We start from the raw sequence: 22,210 nt of genomic DNA on the forward strand, positions 1-22,210 counted from the left end.
TTTGTTGCATCACTTTACTTTAATCTGCAACTGACAAGCTTGTATGTGAAGTGTACAGATTAAATAGAAATATTTTAGTACCAGGGAATAGCAGGTGCTGTAAGATTGTTTGCATCCCTTTAATTTATGTTCAAGCTATCATGTTCAAATTTGAAGTACAGTGAATAATTAGTGCCTCCGTATACCAGCTCCGTATTGTAAGCTTTTATTGCATCATTTAATTACATTCAAGATAACATTCTAGAATGTCAAGTGCAGGGATTAATAAAAAAAATTGTCAGATTGGTCTTTGATCATATTTGCTATGATTAGGCAATTTGAGTAAGCGTTTAAGGCTTTCTGCCACTCCAGCTTGAGAACGCCCAATCTCCTCTGACCTTGGAAGCTAAGCAAGTTTGGGCCTGAATAGTACTGAGGTGGGACCCTACCTAGGAATACCAGGTGCTGTAAGCTTTTCTTGCATCACTTTAATTTACTTTCAAGCTGACATGCTCAAATGTGAAGTGCAGTGATTAATAAAAAAAACTATCTGTTAGCACCTGGGAATAGCAGATGCTGTAAGTTTTTTTTGCATCACTTTCATTTACTCTCCAACTCACATGCCTGAATGTGAAGTGCAGTGATTCCTCAAAAATCTATCTGTTAGCACCTTGGACTATGAGATGCTGTAAGCTTCTCTTGCATCACTTTAATTTACTTTCAAGATGACATGCTAGGATGTGAAGTGCAGTGATTAATTAAAAAAACTATCTGTTAGCACCTGGGAATAGCAAATGCTGTAAGTTTTTGTTGCATCACTTTACTTTAATCTGCAACTGACAAGCTTGTATGTGAAGTGTACAGATTAAATAGAAATATTTTAGTACCAGGGAATAGCAGGTGCTGTAAGATTGTATTGCATCCCTTTAATTTATGTTCAAGCTATCATGTTCAAATTTGAAGTGCAGTGAATAATTAACTCAAACTATCTGTTAGCACCTGGGAATAGCAGATGCTGTAAGTTTTTTTTGCATCACTTTCATTTACTCTCCAACTCACATGCCTGAATGTGAAGTGCGGTGATTCATCAAAAAACTATATGTTAGCACATTGGACTACGAGATGCTGTAAGCTTCTCTTGCATCAATTTAATTAACTGTCAAGATGACATGCTAGGATGTGAAATGCAGTGATTAATTAAAAAAACTATCTGTTAGCACCTGGGAATAGCAGATGCTGTAAGTTTTTGTTGCATCACTTTACTTTAATCTGCAACTGACAAGCTTGTATGTGAAGTGTACAGATTAAATTGAAATATTTTAGTACCAGGGAATAGCAGGTGCTGTAAGATTGTTTGCATCCCTTTAATTTATGTTCAAGCTATCATGTTCAAATTTGAAGTACAGTGAATAATTAGTGCCTCCGTATACCAGCTCCGTATTGTAAGCTTTTATTGCATCATTTAATTACATTCAAGATAACATTCTAGAATGTCAAGTGCAGGGATTAATAAAAAAAATTGTCAGATTGGTCTTTGATCATATTTGCTATGATTAGGCAATTTGAGTAAGTGTTTAAGGCTTACGGCCACACCAGCTTGAGAACGCCCAATCTCATCTGACCTTGGAAGCTAAGCAAGTTTGGGCCTGAATAGTACTGAGGTGGGACCCTACCTAGGAATACCAGGTGCTGTAAGCTTTTCTTGCATCACTTTAATTTACTTTCAAGCTGACATGCACAAATGTGAAGTGCAGTGATTAATAAAAAAACTATCTGTTAGCACCTGGGAATAGCAGATGCTGTAAGTTTTTTTTGCATCACTTTCATTTACTCTCCAACTCACATGCCTGAATGTGAAGTGCAGTGATTCCTCAAAAATCTATCTGTTAGCACCTTGGACTACGAGATGCTGTAAGCTTCTCTTGCATCACTTTAATTTACTTTCAAGATGACATGCTAGGATGTGAAGTGCAGTGATTAATTAAAAAAACTATCTGTTAGCACCTGGGAATAGCAAATGCTGTAAGTTTTTGTTGCATCACTTTACTTTAATCTGCAACTGACAAGCTTGTATGTGAAGTGTACAGATTAAATAGAAATATTTTAGTACCAGGGAATAGCAGGTGCTGTAAGATTGTATTGCATCCCTTTAATTTATGTTCAAGCTATCATGTTCAAATTTGAAGTGCAGTGAATAATTAACTCAAACTATCTGTTAGCACCTGGGAATAGCAGATGCTGTAAGTTTTTTTTGCATCACTTTCATTTACTCTCCAACTCACATGCCTGAATGTGAAGTGCAGTGATTCATCAAAAAACTATATGTTAGCACATTGGACTAGGAGATGCTGTAAGCTTCTCTTGCATCACTTTAATTAACTGTCAAGATGACATGCTAGGATGTGAAATGCAGTGATTAATTAAAAAAACTATCAGTTAGCACCTGGGAATAGCAGATGCTGTAAGTTTTTGTTGCATCACTTTACTTTAATCTGCAACTGACAAGCTTGTATGTGAAGTGTACAGATTAAATAGAAATATTTTAGTACCAGGGAATAGCAGGTGCTGTAAGATTGTTTGCATCCCTTTAATTTATGTTCAAGCTATCATGTTCAAATTTGAAGTACAGTGAATAATTAGTGCCTCCGTATACCAGCTCCGTATTGTAAGCTTTTATTGCATCATTTAATTACATTCAAGATAACATTCTAGAATGTCAAGTGCAGGGATTAATAAAAAAAATTGTCAGATTGGTCTTTGATCATATTTGCTATGATTAGGCAATTTGAGTAAGCGTTTAAGGCTTACGGCCACACCAGCTTGAGAATGCCCAATCTCCTCTGACCTTGGAAGCTAAGCAAGTTTGGGCCTGAATAGTACTGAGGTGGGACCCTACCTAGGAATACCAGGTGCTGTAAGCTTTTCTTGCATCACTTTAATTTACTTTCAAGCTGACATGCTCAAATGTGAAGTGCAGTGATTAATAAAAAAAACTATCTGTTAGCACCTGGGAATAGCAGATGCTATAAGTTTTTTTTGCATCACTTTCATTTACTCTCCAACTCACATGCCTGAATGTGAAGTGCAGTGATTCCTCAAAAATCTATCTGTTAGCACCTTGGACTACGAGATGCTGTAAGCTTCTCTTGCATCACTTTAATTTACTTTCAAGATGACATGCTAGGATGTGAAGTGCAGTGATTAATTAAAAAAACTATCTGTTAGCACCTGGGAATAGCAAATGCTGTAAGTTTTTGTTGCATCACTTTACTTTAATCTGCAACTGACAAGCTTGTATGTGAAGTGTACAGATTAAATAGAAATATTTTAGTACCAGGGAATAGCAGGTGCTGTAAGATTGTATTGCATCCCTTTAATTTATGTTCAAGCTATCATGTTCAAATTTGAAGTGCAGTGAATAATTAACTCAAACTATCTGTTAGCACCTGGGAATAGCAGATGCTGTAAGTTTTTTTTGCATCACTTTCATTTACTCTCCAACTCACATGCCTGAATGTGAAGTGCAGTGATTCATCAAAAAACTATATGTTAGCACATTGGACTAGGAGATGCTGTAAGCTTCTCTTGCATCACTTTAATTAACTGTCAAGATGACATGCTAGGATGTGAAATGCAGTGATTAATTAAAAAAACTATCAGTTAGCACCTGGGAATAGCAGATGCTGTAAGTTTTTGTTGCATCACTTTACTTTAATCTGCAACTGACAAGCTTGTATGTGAAGTGTACAGATTAAATAGAAATATTTTAGTACCAGGGAATAGCAGGTGCTGTAAGATTGTTTGCATCCCTTTAATTTATGTTCAAGCTATCATGTTCAAATTTGAAGTACAGTGAATAATTAGTGCCTCCGTATACCAGCTCCGTATTGTAAGCTTTTATTGCATCATTTAATTACATTCAAGATAACATTCTAGAATGTCAAGTGCAGGGATTAATAAAAAAAATTGTCAGATTGGTCTTTGATCATATTTGCTATGATTAGGCAATTTGAGTAAGCGTTTAAGGCTTACGGCCACACCAGCTTGAGAATGCCCAATCTCCTCTGACCTTGGAAGCTAAGCAAGTTTGGGCCTGAATAGTACTGAGGTGGGACCCTACCTAGGAATACCAGGTGCTGTAAGCTTTTCTTGCATCACTTTAATTTACTTTCAAGCTGACATGCTCAAATGTGAAGTGCAGTGATTAATAAAAAAAACTATCTGTTAGCACCTGGGAATAGCAGATGCTATAAGTTTTTTTTGCATCACTTTCATTTACTCTCCAACTCACATGCCTGAATGTGAAGTGCAGTGATTCCTCAAAAATCTATCTGTTAGCACCTTGGACTATGAGATGCTGTAAGCTTCTCTTGCATCACTTTAATTTACTTTCAAGATGACATGCTAGGATGTGAAGTGCAGTGATTAATTAAAAAAACTATCTGTTAGCACCTGGGAATAGCAAATGCTGTAAGTTTTTGTTGCATCACTTTACTTTAATCTGCAACTGACAAGCTTGTATGTGAAGTGTACAGATTAAATAGAAATATTTTAGTACCAGGGAATAGCAGGTGCTGTAAGATTGTATTGCATCCCTTTAATTTATGTTCAAGCTATCATGTTCAAATTTGAAGTGCAGTGAATAATTAACTCAAACTATCTGTTAGCACCTGGGAATAGCAGATGCTGTAAGTTTTTTTTGCATCACTTTCATTTACTCTCCAACTCACATGCCTGAATGTGAAGTGCAGTGATTCATCAAAAAACTATATGTTAGGACCTTGGACTACGAGATGCTGTAAGCTTCTCTTGCATCACTTTAATTTACTGTCAAGATGACATGCTAGGATGTGAAATGCAGTGATTAATTAAAAAAACTATCTGTTAGCACCTGGGAATAGCAGATGCTGTAAATTTTTGTTGCATCACTTTACTTTAATCTGCAACTGACAAGCTTGTATGTGAAGTGTACAGATTAAAGAGAAATATTTTAGTACCAGGGAATAGCAGGTGCTGTAAGATTGTATTGCATCCCTTTAATTTATGTTCAAGCTATCATGTTCAAATTTGAAGTGCAGTGAATAATTAACTCAAACTATCTGTTAGCACCTGGGAATAGCAGATGCTGTAAGTTTTTTTTGCATCACTTTCATTTACTCTCCAACTCACATGCCTGAATGTGAAGTGCAGTGATTCATCAAAAAACTATATGTTAGCACATTGGACTACGAGATGCTGTAAGCTTCTCTTGCATCAATTTAATTAATTGTCAAGATGACATGCTAGGATGTGAAATGCAGTGATTAATTAAAAAAACTATCTGTTAGCACCTGGTAATAGCAGATGCTGTAAGTTTTTGTTGCATCACTTTACTTTAATCTGCAACTGACAAGCTTGTATGTGAAGTGTACAGATTAAATAGAAATATTTTAGTACCAGGGAATAGCAGGTGCTGTAAGATTGTTTGCATCCCTTTAATTTATGTTCAAGCTATCATGTTCAAATTTGAAGTACAGTGAATAATTAGTGCCTCCGTATACCAGCTCCGTATTGTAAGCTTTTATTGCATCATTTAATTACATTCAAGATAACATTCTAGAATGTCAAGTGCAGGGATTAATAAAAAAAATTGTCAGATTGGTCTTTGATCATATTTGCTATGATTAGGCAATTTGAGTAAGTGTTTAAGGCTTACGGCCACACCAGCTTGAGAACGCCCAATCTCCTCTGACCTTGGAAGCTAAGCAAGTTTGGGCCTGAATAGTACTGAGGTGGGACCCTACCTAGGAATACCAGGTGCTGTAAGCTTTTCTTGCATCACTTTAATTTACTTTCAAGCTGACATGCTCAAATGTGAAGTGCAGTGATTAATAAAAAAAACTATCTGTTAGCACCTGGGAATAGCAGATGCTGTAAGTTTTTTTTGCATCACTTTCATTTACTCTCCAACTCACATGCCTGAATGTGAAGTGCAGTGATTCCTCAAAAATCTATCTGTTAGCACCTTGGACTACGAGATGCTGTAAGCTTCTCTTGCATCACTTTAATTTACTTTCAAGATGACATGCTAGGATGTGAAGTGCAGTGATTAATTAAAAAAACTATCTGTTAGCACCTGGGAATAGCAAATGCTGTAAGTTTTTGTTGCATCACTTTACTTTAATCTGCAACTGACAAGCTTGTATGTGAAGTGTACAGATTAAATAGAAATATTTTAGTACCAGGGAATAGCAGGTGCTGTAAGATTGTTTGCATCCCTTTAATTTATGTTCAAGCTATCATGTTCAAATTTGAAGTGCAGTGAATAATTAACTCAAACTATCTGTTAGCACCTGGGAATAGCAGATGCTGTAAGTTTTTTTTGCATCACTTTCATTTACTCTCCAACTCACATGCCTGAATGTGAAGTGCAGTGATTCATCAAAAAACTATATGTTAGCACATTGGACTACGAGATGCTGTAAGCTTCTCTTGCATCACTTTAATTAACTGTCAAGATGACATGCTAGGATGTGAAATGCAGTGATTAATTAAAAAAACTATCTGTTAGCACCTGGGAATAGCAGATGCTGTAAGTTTTTGTTGCATCACTTTACTTTAATCTGCAACTGACAAGCTTGTATGTGAAGTGTACAGATTCAATAGAAATATTTTAGTACCAGGGAATAGCAGGTGCTGTAAGATTGTTTGCATCCCTTTAATTTATGTTCAAGCTATCATGTTCAAATTTGAAGTACAGTGAATAATTAGTGCCTCCGTATACCAGCTCCGTATTGTAAGCTTTTATTGCATCATTTAATTACATTCAAGATAACATTCTAGAATGTCAAGTGCAGGGATTAATAAAAAAAATTGTCAGATTGGTCTTTGATCATATTTGCTATGATTAGGCAATTTGAGTAAGTGTTTAAGGCTTACGGCCACACCAGCTTGAGAACGCCCAATCTCATCTGACCTTGGAAGCTAAGCAAGTTTGGGCCTGAATAGTACTGAGGTGGGACCCTACCTAGGAATACCAGGTGCTGTAAGCTTTTCTTGCATCACTTTAATTTACTTTCAAGCTGACATGCTCAAATGTGAAGTGCAGTGATTAATAAAAAAAACTATCTGTTAGCACCTGGGAATAGCAGATGCTGTAAGTTTTTTTTGCATCACTTTCATTTACTCTCCAACTCACATGCCTGAATGTGAAGTGCAGTGATTCCTCAAAAATCTATCTGTTAGCACCTTGGACTACGAGATGCTGTAAGCTTCTCTTGCATCACTTTAATTTACTTTCAAGATGACATGCTAGGATGTGAAGTGCAGTGATTAATTAAAAAAACTATCTGTTAGCACCTGGGAATAGCAAATGCTGTAAGTTTTTGTTGCATCACTTTACTTTAATCTGCAACTGACAAGCTTGTATGTGAAGTGTACAGATTAAATAGAAATATTTTAGTACCAGGGAATAGCAGGTGCTGTAAGATTGTATTGCATCCCTTTAATTTATGTTCAAGCTATCATGTTCAAATTTGAAGTGCAGTGAATAATTAACTCAAACTATCTGTTAGCACCTGGGAATAGCAGATGCTGTAAGTTTTTTTTGCATCACTTTCATTTACTCTCCAACTCACATGCCTGAATGTGAAGTGCAGTGATTCATCAAAAAATTACATGTTAGCACCTTGGACTTCGAGATGCTGTAAGCTTCTCTTGCATCACTTTAATTTACTGTCAAGATGACATGCTAGGATGTGAAATGCAGTGATTAATTAAAAAAACTATCTGTTAGCACCTGGGAATAGCAGATGCTGTAAGTTTTTGTTGCATCACTTTACTTTAATCTGCAACTGACAAGCTTGTATGTGAAGTGTACAGATTAAATAGAAATATTTTAGTACCAGGGAATAGCAGGTGCTGTAAGATTGTATTGCATCCCTTTAATTTATGTTCAAGCTATCATGTTCAAATTTGAAGTGCAGTGAATAATTAACTCAAACTATCTGTTAGCACCTGGGAATAGCAGATGCTGTAAGTTTTTTTTGCATCACTTTCATTTACTCTCCAACTCACATGCCTGAATGTGAAGTGCAGTGATTCATCAAAAAACTATATGTTAGCACATTGGACTACGAGATGCTGTAAGCTTCTCTTGCATCAATTTAATTAATTGTCAAGATGACATGCTAGGATGTGAAATGCAGTGATTAATTAAAAAAACTATCTGTTAGCACCTGGTAATAGCAGATGCTGTAAGTTTTTGTTGCATCACTTTACTTTAATCTGCAACTGACAAGCTTGTATGTGAAGTGTACAGATTAAATAGAAATATTTTAGTACCAGGGAATAGCAGGTGCTGTAAGATTGTTTGCATCCCTTTAATTTATGTTCAAGCTATCATGTTCAAATTTGAAGTACAGTGAATAATTAGTGCCTCCGTATACCAGCTCCGTATTGTAAGCTTTTATTGCATCATTTAATTACATTCAAGATAACATTCTAGAATGTCAAGTGCAGGGATTAATAAAAAAAATTGTCAGATTGGTCTTTGATCATATTTGCTATGATTAGGCAATTTGAGTAAGTGTTTAAGGCTTACGGCCACACCAGCTTGAGAACGCCCAATCTCCTCTGACCTTGGAAGCTAAGCAAGTTTGGGCCTGAATAGTACTGAGGTGGGACCCTACCTAGGAATACCAGGTGCTGTAAGCTTTTCTTGCATCACTTTAATTTACTTTCAAGCTGACATGCTCAAATGTGAAGTGCAGTGATTAATAAAAAAAACTATCTGTTAGCACCTGGGAATAGCAGATGCTGTAAGTTTTTTTTGCATCACTTTCATTTACTCTCCAACTCACATGCCTGAATGTGAAGTGCAGTGATTCCTCAAAAATCTATCTGTTAGCACCTTGGACTACGAGATGCTGTAAGCTTCTCTTGCATCACTTTAATTTACTTTCAAGATGACATGCTAGGATGTGAAGTGCAGTGATTAATTAAAAAAACTATCTGTTAGCACCTGGGAATAGCAAATGCTGTAAGTTTTTGTTGCATCACTTTACTTTAATCTGCAACTGACAAGCTTGTATGTGAAGTGTACAGATTAAATAGAAATATTTTAGTACCAGGGAATAGCAGGTGCTGTAAGATTGTTTGCATCCCTTTAATTTATGTTCAAGCTATCATGTTCAAATTTGAAGTGCAGTGAATAATTAACTCAAACTATCTGTTAGCACCTGGGAATAGCAGATGCTGTAAGTTTTTTTTGCATCACTTTCATTTACTCTCCAACTCACATGCCTGAATGTGAAGTGCAGTGATTCATCAAAAAACTATATGTTAGCACATTGGACTACGAGATGCTGTAAGCTTCTCTTGCATCACTTTAATTAACTGTCAAGATGACATGCTAGGATGTGAAATGCAGTGATTAATTAAAAAAACTATCTGTTAGCACCTGGGAATAGCAGATGCTGTAAGTTTTTGTTGCATCACTTTACTTTAATCTGCAACTGACAAGCTTGTATGTGAAGTGTACAGATTCAATAGAAATATTTTAGTACCAGGGAATAGCAGGTGCTGTAAGATTGTTTGCATCCCTTTAATTTATGTTCAAGCTATCATGTTCAAATTTGAAGTACAGTGAATAATTAGTGCCTCCGTATACCAGCTCCGTATTGTAAGCTTTTATTGCATCATTTAATTACATTCAAGATAACATTCTAGAATGTCAAGTGCAGGGATTAATAAAAAAAATTGTCAGATTGGTCTTTGATCATATTTGCTATGATTAGGCAATTTGAGTAAGTGTTTAAGGCTTACGGCCACACCAGCTTGAGAACGCCCAATCTCATCTGACCTTGGAAGCTAAGCAAGTTTGGGCCTGAATAGTACTGAGGTGGGACCCTACCTAGGAATACCAGGTGCTGTAAGCTTTTCTTGCATCACTTTAATTTACTTTCAAGCTGACATGCTCAAATGTGAAGTGCAGTGATTAATAAAAAAAACTATCTGTTAGCACCTGGGAATAGCAGATGCTGTAAGTTTTTTTTGCATCACTTTCATTTACTCTCCAACTCACATGCCTGAATGTGAAGTGCAGTGATTCCTCAAAAATCTATCTGTTAGCACCTTGGACTACGAGATGCTGTAAGCTTCTCTTGCATCACTTTAATTTACTTTCAAGATGACATGCTAGGATGTGAAGTGCAGTGATTAATTAAAAAAACTATCTGTTAGCACCTGGGAATAGCAAATGCTGTAAGTTTTTGTTGCATCACTTTACTTTAATCTGCAACTGACAAGCTTGTATGTGAAGTGTACAGATTAAATAGAAATATTTTAGTACCAGGGAATAGCAGGTGCTGTAAGATTGTATTGCATCCCTTTAATTTATGTTCAAGCTATCATGTTCAAATTTGAAGTGCAGTGAATAATTAACTCAAACTATCTGTTAGCACCTGGGAATAGCAGATGCTGTAAGTTTTTTTTGCATCACTTTCATTTACTCTCCAACTCACATGCCTGAATGTGAAGTGCAGTGATTCATCAAAAAATTACATGTTAGCACCTTGGACTTCGAGATGCTGTAAGCTTCTCTTGCATCACTTTAATTTACTGTCAAGATGACATGCTAGGATGTGAAATGCAGTGATTAATTAAAAAAACTATCTGTTAGCACCTGGGAATAGCAGATGCTGTAAGTTTTTGTTGCATCACTTTACTTTAATCTGCAACTGACAAGCTTGTATGTGAAGTGTACAGATTAAATAGAAATATTTTAGTACCAGGGAATAGCAGGTGCTGTAAGATTGTATTGCATCCCTTTAATTTATGTTCAAGCTATCATGTTCAAATTTGAAGTGCAGTGAATAATTAACTCAAACTATCTGTTAGCACCTGGGAATAGCAGATGCTGTAAGTTTTTTTTGCATCACTTTCATTTACTCTCCAACTCACATGCCTGAATGTGAAGTGCAGTGATTCATCAAAAAACTATATGTTAGCACATTGGACTACGAGATGCTGTAAGCTTCTCTTGCATCAATTTAATTAATTGTCAAGATGACATGCTAGGATGTGAAATGCAGTGATTAATTAAAAAAACTATCTGTTAGCACCTGGTAATAGCAGATGCTGTAAGTTTTTGTTGCATCACTTTACTTTAATCTGCAACTGACAAGCTTGTATGTGAAGTGTACAGATTAAATAGAAATATTTTAGTACCAGGGAATAGCAGGTGCTGTAAGATTGTTTGCATCCCTTTAATTTATGTTCAAGCTATCATGTTCAAATTTGAAGTACAGTGAATAATTAGTGCCTCCGTATACCAGCTCCGTATTGTAAGCTTTTATTGCATCATTTAATTACATTCAAGATAACATTCTAGAATGTCAAGTGCAGGGATTAATAAAAAAAATTGTCAGATTGGTCTTTGATCATATTTGCTATGATTAGGCAATTTGAGTAAGTGTTTAAGGCTTACGGCCACACCAGCTTGAGAACGCCCAATCTCCTCTGACCTTGGAAGCTAAGCAAGTTTGGGCCTGAATAGTACTGAGGTGGGACCCTACCTAGGAATACCAGGTGCTGTAAGCTTTTCTTGCATCACTTTAATTTACTTTCAAGCTGACATGCTCAAATGTGAAGTGCAGTGATTAATAAAAAAAACTATCTGTTAGCACCTGGGAATAGCAGATGCTGTAAGTTTTTTTTGCATCACTTTCATTTACTCTCCAACTCACATGCCTGAATGTGAAGTGCAGTGATTCCTCAAAAATCTATCTGTTAGCACCTTGGACTACGAGATGCTGTAAGCTTCTCTTGCATCACTTTAATTTACTTTCAAGATGACATGCTAGGATGTGAAGTGCAGTGATTAATTAAAAAAACTATCTGTTAGCACCTGGGAATAGCAAATGCTGTAAGTTTTTGTTGCATCACTTTACTTTAATCTGCAACTGACAAGCTTGTATGTGAAGTGTACAGATTAAATAGAAATATTTTAGTACCAGGGAATAGCAGGTGCTGTAAGATTGTTTGCATCCCTTTAATTTATGTTCAAGCTATCATGTTCAAATTTGAAGTGCAGTGAATAATTAACTCAAACTATCTGTTAGCACCTGGGAATAGCAGATGCTGTAAGTTTTTTTTGCATCACTTTCATTTACTCTCCAACTCACATGCCTGAATGTGAAGTGCAGTGATTCATCAAAAAACTATATGTTAGCACATTGGACTACGAGATGCTGTAAGCTTCTCTTGCATCACTTTAATTAACTGTCAAGATGACATGCTAGGATGTGAAATGCAGTGATTAATTAAAAAAACTATCTGTTAGCACCTGGGAATAGCAGATGCTGTAAGTTTTTGTTGCATCACTTTACTTTAATCTGCAACTGACAAGCTTGTATGTGAAGTGTACAGATTCAATAGAAATATTTTAGTACCAGGGAATAGCAGGTGCTGTAAGATTGTTTGCATCCCTTTAATTTATGTTCAAGCTATCATGTTCAAATTTGAAGTACAGTGAATAATTAGTGCCTCCGTATACCAGCTCCGTATTGTAAGCTTTTATTGCATCATTTAATTACATTCAAGATAACATTCTAGAATGTCAAGTGCAGGGATTAATAAAAAAAATTGTCAGATTGGTCTTTGATCATATTTGCTATGATTAGGCAATTTGAGTAAGTGTTTAAGGCTTACGGCCACACCAGCTTGAGAACGCCCAATCTCATCTGACCTTGGAAGCTAAGCAAGTTTGGGCCTGAATAGTACTGAGGTGGGACCCTACCTAGGAATACCAGGTGCTGTAAGCTTTTCTTGCATCACTTTAATTTACTTTCAAGCTGACATGCTCAAATGTGAAGTGCAGTGATTAATAAAAAAAACTATCTGTTAGCACCTGGGAATAGCAGATGCTGTAAGTTTTTTTTGCATCACTTTCATTTACTCTCCAACTCACATGCCTGAATGTGAAGTGCAGTGATTCCTCAAAAATCTATCTGTTAGCACCTTGGACTACGAGATGCTGTAAGCTTCTCTTGCATCACTTTAATTTACTTTCAAGATGACATGCTAGGATGTGAAGTGCAGTGATTAATTAAAAAAACTATCTGTTAGCACCTGGGAATAGCAAATGCTGTAAGTTTTTGTTGCATCACTTTACTTTAATCTGCAACTGACAAGCTTGTATGTGAAGTGTACAGATTAAATAGAAATATTTTAGTACCAGGGAATAGCAGGTGCTGTAAGATTGTATTGCATCCCTTTAATTTATGTTCAAGCTATCATGTTCAAATTTGAAGTGCAGTGAATAATTAACTCAAACTATCTGTTAGCACCTGGGAATAGCAGATGCTGTAAGTTTTTTTTGCATCACTTTCATTTACTCTCCAACTCACATGCCTGAATGTGAAGTGCAGTGATTCATCAAAAAATTACATGTTAGCACCTTGGACTTCGAGATGCTGTAAGCTTCTCTTGCATCACTTTAATTTACTGTCAAGATGACATGCTAGGATGTGAAATGCAGTGATTAATTAAAAAAACTATCTGTTAGCACCTGGGAATAGCAGATGCTGTAAGTTTTTGTTGCATCACTTTACTTTAATCTGCAACTGACAAGCTTGTATGTGAAGTGTACAGATTAAATAGAAATATTTTAGTACCAGGGAATAGCAGGTGCTGTAAGATTGTATTGCATCCCTTTAATTTATGTTCAAGCTATCATGTTCAAATTTGAAGTGCAGTGAATAATTAACTCAAACTATCTGTTAGCACCTGGGAATAGCAGATGCTGTAAGTTTTTTTTGCATCACTTTCATTTACTCTCCAACTCACATGCCTGAATGTGAAGTGCAGTGATTCATCAAAAAACTATATGTTAGCACATTGGACTACGAGATGCTGTAAGCTTCTCTTGCATCAATTTAATTAATTGTCAAGATGACATGCTAGGATGTGAAATGCAGTGATTAATTAAAAAAACTATCTGTTAGCACCTGGTAATAGCAGATGCTGTAAGTTTTTGTTGCATCACTTTACTTTAATCTGCAACTGACAAGCTTGTATGTGAAGTGTACAGATTAAATAGAAATATTTTAGTACCAGGGAATAGCAGGTGCTGTAAGATTGTTTGCATCCCTTTAATTTATGTTCAAGCTATCATGTTCAAATTTGAAGTACAGTGAATAATTAGTGCCTCCGTATACCAGCTCCGTATTGTAAGCTTTTATTGCATCATTTAATTACATTCAAGATAACATTCTAGAATGTCAAGTGCAGGGATTAATAAAAAAAATTGTCAGATTGGTCTTTGATCATATTTGCTATGATTAGGCAATTTGAGTAAGTGTTTAAGGCTTACGGCCACACCAGCTTGAGAACGCCCAATCTCCTCTGACCTTGGAAGCTAAGCAAGTTTGGGCCTGAATAGTACTGAGGTGGGACCCTACCTAGGAATACCAGGTGCTGTAAGCTTTTCTTGCATCACTTTAATTTACTTTCAAGCTGACATGCTCAAATGTGAAGTGCAGTGATTAATAAAAAAACTATCTGTTAGCACCTGGGAATAGCAGATGCTGTAAGTTTTTTTTGCATCACTTTCATTTACTCTCCAACTCACATGCCTGAATGTGAAGTGCAGTGATTCCTCAAAAATCTATCTGTTAGCACCTTGGACTACGAGATGCTGTAAGCTTCTCTTGCATCACTTTAATTTACTTTCAAGATGACATGCTAGGATGTGAAGTGCAGTGATTAATTAAAAAAACTATCTGTTAGCACCTGGGAATAGCAAATGCTGTAAGTTTTTGTTGCATCACTTTACTTTAATCTGCAACTGACAAGCTTGTATGTGAAGTGTACAGATTAAATAGAAATATTTTAGTACCAGGGAATAGCAGGTGCTGTAAGATTGTATTGCATCCCTTTAATTTATGTTCAAGCTATCATGTTCAAATTTGAAGTGCAGTGAATAATTAACTCAAACTATCTGTTAGCACCTGGGAATAGCAGATGCTGTAAGTTTTTTTTGCATCACTTTCATTTACTCTCCAACTCACATGCCTGAATGTGAAGTGCAGTGATTCATCAAAAAACTATATGTTAGCACATTGGACTACGAGATGCTGTAAGCTTCTCTTGCATCACTTTAATTAACTGTCAAGATGACATGCTAGGATGTGAAATGCAGTGATTAATTAAAAAAACTATCTGTTAGCACCTGGGAATAGCAGATGCTGTAAGTTTTTGTTGCATCACTTTACTTTAATCTGCAACTGACAAGCTTGTATGTGAAGTGTACAGATTAAATAGAAATATTTTAGTACCAGGGAATAGCAGGTGCTGTAAGATTGTTTGCATCCCTTTAATTTATGTTCAAGCTATCATGTTCAAATTTGAAGTACAGTGAATAATTAGTGCCTCCGTATACCAGCTCCGTATTGTAAGCTTTTATTGCATCATTTAATTACATTCAAGATAACATTCTAGAATGTCAAGTGCAGGGATTAATAAAAAAAATTGTCAGATTGGTCTTTGATCATATTTGCTATGATTAGGCAATTTGAGTAAGTGTTTAAGGCTTACGGCCACACCAGCTTGAGAACGCCCAATCTCATCTGACCTTGGAAGCTAAGCAAGTTTGGGCCTGAATAGTACTGAGGTGGGACCCTACCTAGGAATACCAGGTGCTGTAAGCTTTTCTTACATCACTTTAATTTACTTTCAAGCTGACATGCTCAAATGTGAAGTGCAGTGATTAATAAAAAAAACTATCTGTTAGCACCTGGGAATAGCAGATGCTGTAAGTTTTTTTTGCATCACTTTCATTTACTCTCCAACTCACATGCCTGAATGTGAAGTGCAGTGATTCCTCAAAAATCTATCTGTTAGCACCTTGGACCACGAGATGCTGTAAGCTTCTCTTGCATCACTTTAATTTACTTTCAAGATGACATGCTAGGATGTGAAGTGCAGTGATTAATTAAAAAAACTATCTGTTAGCACCTGGGAATAGCAAATGCTGTAAGTTTTTGTTGCATCACTTTACTTTAATCTGCAACTGACAAGCTTGTATGTGAAGTGTACAGATTAAATAGAAATATTTTAGTACCAGGGAATAGCAGGTGCTGTAAGATTGTATTGCATCCCTTTAATTTATGTTCAAGCTATCATGTTCAAATTTGAAGTGCAGTGAATAATTAACTCAAACTATCTGTTAGCACCTGGGATTAGCAGATGCTGTAAGTTTTTTTTGCATCACTTTCATTTACTCTCCAACTCACATGCCTGAATGTGAAGTGCAGTGATTCATCAAAAAACTATATGTTAGCACCTTGGACTACGAGATGCTGTAAGCTTCTCTTGCATCACTTTAATTTACTGTCAAGATGACATGCTAGGATGTGAAATGCAGTGATTAATTAAAAAAACTATCTGTTAGCACCTGGGAATAGCAGATGCTGTAAGTTTTTGTTGCATCACTTTACTTTAATCTGCAACTGACAAGCTTGTATGTGAAGTGTACAGATTAAATAGAAATATTTTAGTACCAGGGAATAGCAGGTGCTGTAAGATTGTATTGCATCCCTTTAATTTATGTTCAAGCTATCATGTTCAAATTTGAAGTGCAGTGAATAATTAACTCAAACTATCTGTTAGCACCTGGGAATAGCAGATGCTGTAAGTTTTTTTTGCATCACTTTCATTTACTCTCCAACTCACATGCCTGAATGTGAAGTGCAGTGATTCATCAAAAAACTATATGTTAGCACATTGGACTACGAGATGCTGTAAGCTTCTCTTGCATCACTTTAATTAACTGTCAAGATGACATGCTAGGATGTGAAATGCAGTGATTAATTAAAAAAACTATCTGTTAGCACCTGGGAATAGCAGATGCTGTAAGTTTTTGTTGCATCACTTTACTTTAATCTGCAACTGACAAGCTTGTATGTGAAGTGTACAGATTAAATAGAAATATTTTAGTACCAGGGAATAGCAGGTGCTGTAAGATTGTTTGCATCCCTTTAATTTATGTTCAAGCTATCATGTTCAAATTTGAAGTACAGTGAATAATTAGTGCCTCCGTATACCAGCTCCGTATTGTAAGCTTTTATTGCATCATTTAATTACATTCAAGATAACATTCTAGAATGTCAAGTGCAGGGATTAATAAAAAAAATTGTCAGATTGGTCTTTGATCATATTTGCTATGATTAGGCAATTTGAGTAAGCGTTTAAGGCTTACGGCCACACCAGCTTGAGAACGCCCAATCTCATCTGACCTTGGAAGCTAAGCAAGTTTGGGCCTGAATAGTACTGAGGTGGGACCCTACCTAGGAATACCAGGTGCTGTAAGCTTTTCTTGCATCACTTTAATTTACTTTCAAGCTGACATGCTCAAATGTGAAGTGCAGTGATTAATAAAAAAAACTATCTGTTAGCACCTGGGAATAGCAGATGCTGTAAGTTTTTTTTGCATCACTTTCATTTACTCTCCAACTCACATGCCTGAATGTGAAGTGCAGTGATTCCTCAAAAATCTATCTGTTAGCACCTTGGACTACGAGATGCTGTAAGCTTCTCTTGCATCACTTTAATTTACTTTCAAGATGACATGCTAGGATGTGAAGTGCAGTGATTAATTAAAAAAACTATCTGTTAGCACCTGGGAATAGCAAATGCTGTAAGTTTTTGTTGCATCACTTTACTTTAATCTGCAACTGACAAGCTTGTATGTGAAGTGTACAGATTAAATAGAAATATTTTAGTACCAGGGAATAGCAGGTGCTGTAAGATTGTATTGCATCCCTTTAATTTATGCTCAAGCTATCATGTTCAAATTTGAAGTGCAGTGAATAATTAACTCAAACTATCTGTTAGCACCTGGGAATAGCAGATGCTGTAAGTTTTTCTTGCATCACTTTAATTTACTTTCAAGCTGACATGCTCAAATGTGAAGTGCAGTGATTAATAAAAAAAACTATCTGTTAGCACCTGGGAATAGCAGATGCTGTAAGTTTTTTTTGCATCACTTTCATTTACTCTCCAACTCACATGCCTGAATGTGAAGTGCAGTGATTCCTCAAAAATCTATCTGTTAGCACCTTGGACTACGAGATGCTGTAAGCTTCTCTTGCATCACTTTAATTTACTTTCAAGATGACATGCTAGGATGTGAAGTGCAGTGATTAATTAAAAAAACTATCTGTTAGCACCTGGGAATAGCAAATGCTGTAGGTTTTTGTTGCATCACTTTACTTTAATCTGCAACTGACAAGCTTGTATGTGAAGTGTACAGATTAAATAGAAATATTTTAGTACCAGGGAATAGCAGGTGCTGTAAGATTGTATTGCATCCCTTTAATTTATGCTCAAGCTATCATGTTCAAATTTGAAGTGCAGTGAATAATTAACTCAAACTATCTGTTAGCACCTGGGAATAGCAGATGCTGTAAGTTTTTTTTGCATCACTTTCATTTACTCTCCAACTCACATGCCTGAATGTGAAGTGCAGTGATTCATCAAAAAACTATATGTTAGCACCTTGGACTACGAGATGCTGTAAGCTTCTCTTGCATCACTTTAATTTACTGTCAAGATGACATGCTAGGATGTGAAATGCAGTGATTAATTAAAAAAACTATCTGTTAGCACCTGGGAATAGCAGATGCTGTAAGTTTTTGTTGCATCACTTTACTTTAATCTGCAACTGACAAGCTTGTATGTGAAGTGTACAGATTAAATAGAAATATTTTAGTACCAGGGAATAGCAGGTGCTGTAAGATTGTATTGCATCCCTTTAATTTATGTTCAAGCTATCATGTTCAAATTTGAAGTGCAGTGAATAATTAACTCAAACTATCTGTTAGCACCTGGGAATAGCAGATGCTGTAAGTTTTTTTTGCATCACTTTCATTTACTCTCCAACTCACATGCCTGAATGTGAAGTGCAGTGATTCATCAAAAAACTATATGTTAGCACATTGGACTACGAGATGCTGTAAGCTTCTCTTGCATCAATTTAATTAACTGTCAAGATGACATGCTAGGATGTGAAATTCAGTGATTAATTAAAAAAACTATCTGTTAGCACCTGGGAATAGCAGATGCTGTAAGTTTTTGTTGCATCACTTTACTTTAATCTGCAACTGACAAGCTTGTATGTGAAGTGTACAGATTAAATAGAAATATTTTAGTACCAGGGAATAGCAGGTGCTGTAAGATTGTTTGCATCCCTTTAATTTATGTTCAAGCTATCATGTTCAAATTTGAAGTACAGTGAATAATTAGTGCCTCCGTATACCAGCTCCGTATTGTAAGCTTTTATTGCATCATTTAATTACATTCAAGATAACATTCTAGAATGTCAAGTGCAGGGATTAATAAAAAAAATTGTCAGATTGGTCTTTGATCATATTTGCTATGATTAGGCAATTTGAGTAAGTGTTTAAGGCTTACGGCCACACCAGCTTGAGAACGCCCAATCTCCTCTGACCTTGGAAGCTAAGCAAGTTTGGGCCTGAATAGTACTGAGGTGGGACCCTACCTAGGAATACCAGGTGCTGTAAGCTTTTCTTGCATTACTTTAATTTACTTTCAAGCTGACATGCTCAAATGTGAAGTGCAGTGATTAATAAAAAAACTATCTGTTAGCACCTGGGAATAGCAGATGCTGTAAGTTTTTTTTGCATCACTTTCATTTACTCTCCAACTCACATGCCTGAATGTGAAGTGCAGTGATTCCTCAAAAATCTATCTGTTAGCACCTTGGACTACGAGATGCTGTAAGCTTCTCTTGCATCACTTTAATTTACTTTCAAGATGACATGCTAGGATGTGAAGTGCAGTGATTAATTAAAAAAACTATCTGTTAGCACCTGGGAATAGCAAATGCTGTAAGTTTTTGTTGCATCACTTTACTTTAATCTGCAACTGACAAGCTTGTATGTGAAGTGTACAGATTAAATAGAAATATTTTAGTACCAGGGAATAGCAGGTGCTGTAAGATTGTATTGCATCCCTTTAATTTATGTTCAAGCTATCATGTTCAAATTTGAAGTGCAGTGAATAATTAACTCAAACTATCTGTTAGCACCTGGGAATAGCAGATGCTGTAAGTTTTTTTTGCATCACTTTCATTTACTCTCCAACTCACATGCCTGAATGTGAAGTGCAGTGATTCATCAAAAAACTATATGTTAGCACATTGGACTACAAGATGCTGTAAGCTTCTCTTGCATCACTTTAATTAACTGTCAAGATGACATGCTAGGATGTGAAATGCAGTGATTAATTAAAAAAACTATCTGTTAGCACCTGGGAATAGCAGATGCTGTAAGTTTTTGTTGCATCACTTTACTTTAATCTGCAACTGACAAGCTTGTATGTGAAGTGTACAGATTAAATAGAAATATTTTAGTACCAGGGAATAGCAGGTGCTGTAAGATTGTTTGCATCCCTTTAATTTATGTTCAAGCTATCATGTTCAAATTTGAAGTACAGTGAATAATTAGTGCCTCCGTATACCAGCTCCGTATTGTAAGCTTTTATTGCATCATTTAATTACATTCAAGATAACATTCTAGAATGTCAAGTGCAGGGATTAATAAAAAAAATTGTCAGATTGGTCTTTGATCATATTTGCTATGATTAGGCAATTTGAGTAAGTGTTTAAGGCTTACGGCCACACCAGCTTGAGAACGCCCAATCTCATCTGACCTTGGAAGCTAAGCAAGTTTGGGCCTGAATAGTACTGAGGTGGGACCCTACCTAGGAATACCAGGTGCTGTAAGCTTTTCTTACATCACTTTAATTTACTTTCAAGCTGACATGCTCAAATGTGAAGTGCAGTGATTAATAAAAAAAACTATCTGTTAGCACCTGGGAATAGCAGATGCTGTAAGTTTTTTTTGCATCACTTTCATTTACTCTCCAACTCACATGCCTGAATGTGAAGTGCAGTGATTCCTCAAAAATCTATCTGTTAGCACCTTGGACCACGAGATGCTGTAAGCTTCTCTTGCATCACTTTAATTTACTTTCAAGATGACATGCTAGGATGTGAAGTGCAGTGATTAATTAAAAAAACTATCTGTTAGCACCTGGGAATAGCAAATGCTGTAAGTTTTTGTTGCATCACTTTACTTTAATCTGCAACTGACAAGCTTGTATGTGAAGTGTACAGATTAAATAGAAATATTTTAGTACCAGGGAATAGCAGGTGCTGTAAGATTGTATTGCATCCCTTTAATTTATGTTCAAGCTATCATGTTCAAATTTGAAGTGCAGTGAATAATTAACTCAAACTATCTGTTAGCACCTGGGAATAGCAGATGCTGTAAGTTTTTTTTGCATCACTTTCATTTACTCTCCAACTCACATGCCTGAATGTGAAGTGCAGTGATTCATCAAAAAACTATATGTTAGCACATTGGACTACGAGATGCTGTAAGCTTCTCTTGCATCACTTTAATTAACTGTCAAGATGACATGCTAGGATGTGAAATGCAGTGATTAATTAAAAAAACTATCTGTTAGCACCTGGGAATAGCAGATGCTGTAAGTTTTTGTTGCATCACTTTACTTTAATCTGCAACTGACAAGCTTGTATGTGAAGTGTACAGATTAAATAGAAATATTTTAGTACCAGGGAATAGCAGGTGCTGTAAGATTGTTTGCATCCCTTTAATTTATGTTCAAGCTATCATGTTCAAATTTGAAGTACAGTGAATAATTAGTGCCTCCGTATACCAGCTCCGTATTGTAAGCTTTTATTGCATCATTTAATTACATTCAAGATAACATTCTAGAATGTCAAGTGCAGGGATTAATAAAAAAAATTGTCAGATTGGTCTTTGATCATATTTGCTATGATTAGGCAATTTGAGTAAGTGTTTAAGGCTTACGGCTACACCAGCTTGAGAATGCCCAATCTCATCTGACCTTAGAAGCTAAGCAAGTTTGGGCCTGGATAGTACTGAGGTGAGACCCTACCTATGTATACCAGGTGCTGTAAGCTTTTCTTACATCACTTTAATTTACTTTCAAGCTGACATGCTCAAATGTGAAGTGCAGTGATTAATAAAAAAAACTATCTGTTAGCACCTGGGAATAGCAGATGCTGTAAGTTTTTTTTGCATCACTTTCATTTACTCTCCAACTCACATGCCTGAATGTGAAGTGCAGTGATTCCTCAAAAATCTATCTGTTAGCACCTTGGACCACGAGATGCTGTAAG

The 22,210-nt window shown here is 36.1% G+C and overlaps 16 pseudogenes; all 16 read left to right on the forward strand.

The window, feature by feature from the left end:
* Window positions 1-334: 334 nt before the first annotated feature.
* Window positions 335-453, forward strand: LOC145644079 (5S ribosomal RNA; annotated as a pseudogene).
* Window positions 454-1,558: 1,105 nt separating this feature from the next.
* LOC145645695 (5S ribosomal RNA) lies at window positions 1,559-1,677 on the forward strand (annotated as a pseudogene).
* Window positions 1,678-2,781: 1,104 nt separating this feature from the next.
* On the forward strand, window positions 2,782-2,900 carry LOC145649619 (5S ribosomal RNA; annotated as a pseudogene).
* Window positions 2,901-4,005: 1,105 nt separating this feature from the next.
* Window positions 4,006-4,124, forward strand: LOC145649620 (5S ribosomal RNA; annotated as a pseudogene).
* A 1,544-nt stretch (window positions 4,125-5,668) lies between these two features.
* LOC145648600 (5S ribosomal RNA) lies at window positions 5,669-5,787 on the forward strand (annotated as a pseudogene).
* A 1,104-nt stretch (window positions 5,788-6,891) lies between these two features.
* Window positions 6,892-7,010, forward strand: LOC145645707 (5S ribosomal RNA; annotated as a pseudogene).
* A 1,544-nt stretch (window positions 7,011-8,554) lies between these two features.
* On the forward strand, window positions 8,555-8,673 carry LOC145648601 (5S ribosomal RNA; annotated as a pseudogene).
* A 1,104-nt stretch (window positions 8,674-9,777) lies between these two features.
* Window positions 9,778-9,896, forward strand: LOC145645718 (5S ribosomal RNA; annotated as a pseudogene).
* A 1,544-nt stretch (window positions 9,897-11,440) lies between these two features.
* LOC145648602 (5S ribosomal RNA) lies at window positions 11,441-11,559 on the forward strand (annotated as a pseudogene).
* Window positions 11,560-12,663: 1,104 nt separating this feature from the next.
* On the forward strand, window positions 12,664-12,782 carry LOC145645729 (5S ribosomal RNA; annotated as a pseudogene).
* Window positions 12,783-14,326: 1,544 nt separating this feature from the next.
* LOC145648603 (5S ribosomal RNA) lies at window positions 14,327-14,445 on the forward strand (annotated as a pseudogene).
* Window positions 14,446-15,549: 1,104 nt separating this feature from the next.
* On the forward strand, window positions 15,550-15,668 carry LOC145645740 (5S ribosomal RNA; annotated as a pseudogene).
* A 1,544-nt stretch (window positions 15,669-17,212) lies between these two features.
* LOC145645751 (5S ribosomal RNA) lies at window positions 17,213-17,331 on the forward strand (annotated as a pseudogene).
* Window positions 17,332-19,425: 2,094 nt separating this feature from the next.
* Window positions 19,426-19,544, forward strand: LOC145648604 (5S ribosomal RNA; annotated as a pseudogene).
* A 1,104-nt stretch (window positions 19,545-20,648) lies between these two features.
* Window positions 20,649-20,767, forward strand: LOC145645763 (5S ribosomal RNA; annotated as a pseudogene).
* Window positions 20,768-21,872: 1,105 nt separating this feature from the next.
* Window positions 21,873-21,991, forward strand: LOC145645539 (5S ribosomal RNA; annotated as a pseudogene).
* Window positions 21,992-22,210: the final 219 nt, after the last annotated feature.

Source organism: Electrophorus electricus, chromosome 13 (assembly GCF_041902795.1).
Source record: "Electrophorus electricus isolate QZ-2024a chromosome 13, ASM4190279v1, whole genome shotgun sequence".
NCBI classification, from domain to species: domain Eukaryota; kingdom Metazoa; phylum Chordata; class Actinopteri; order Gymnotiformes; family Gymnotidae; genus Electrophorus; species Electrophorus electricus.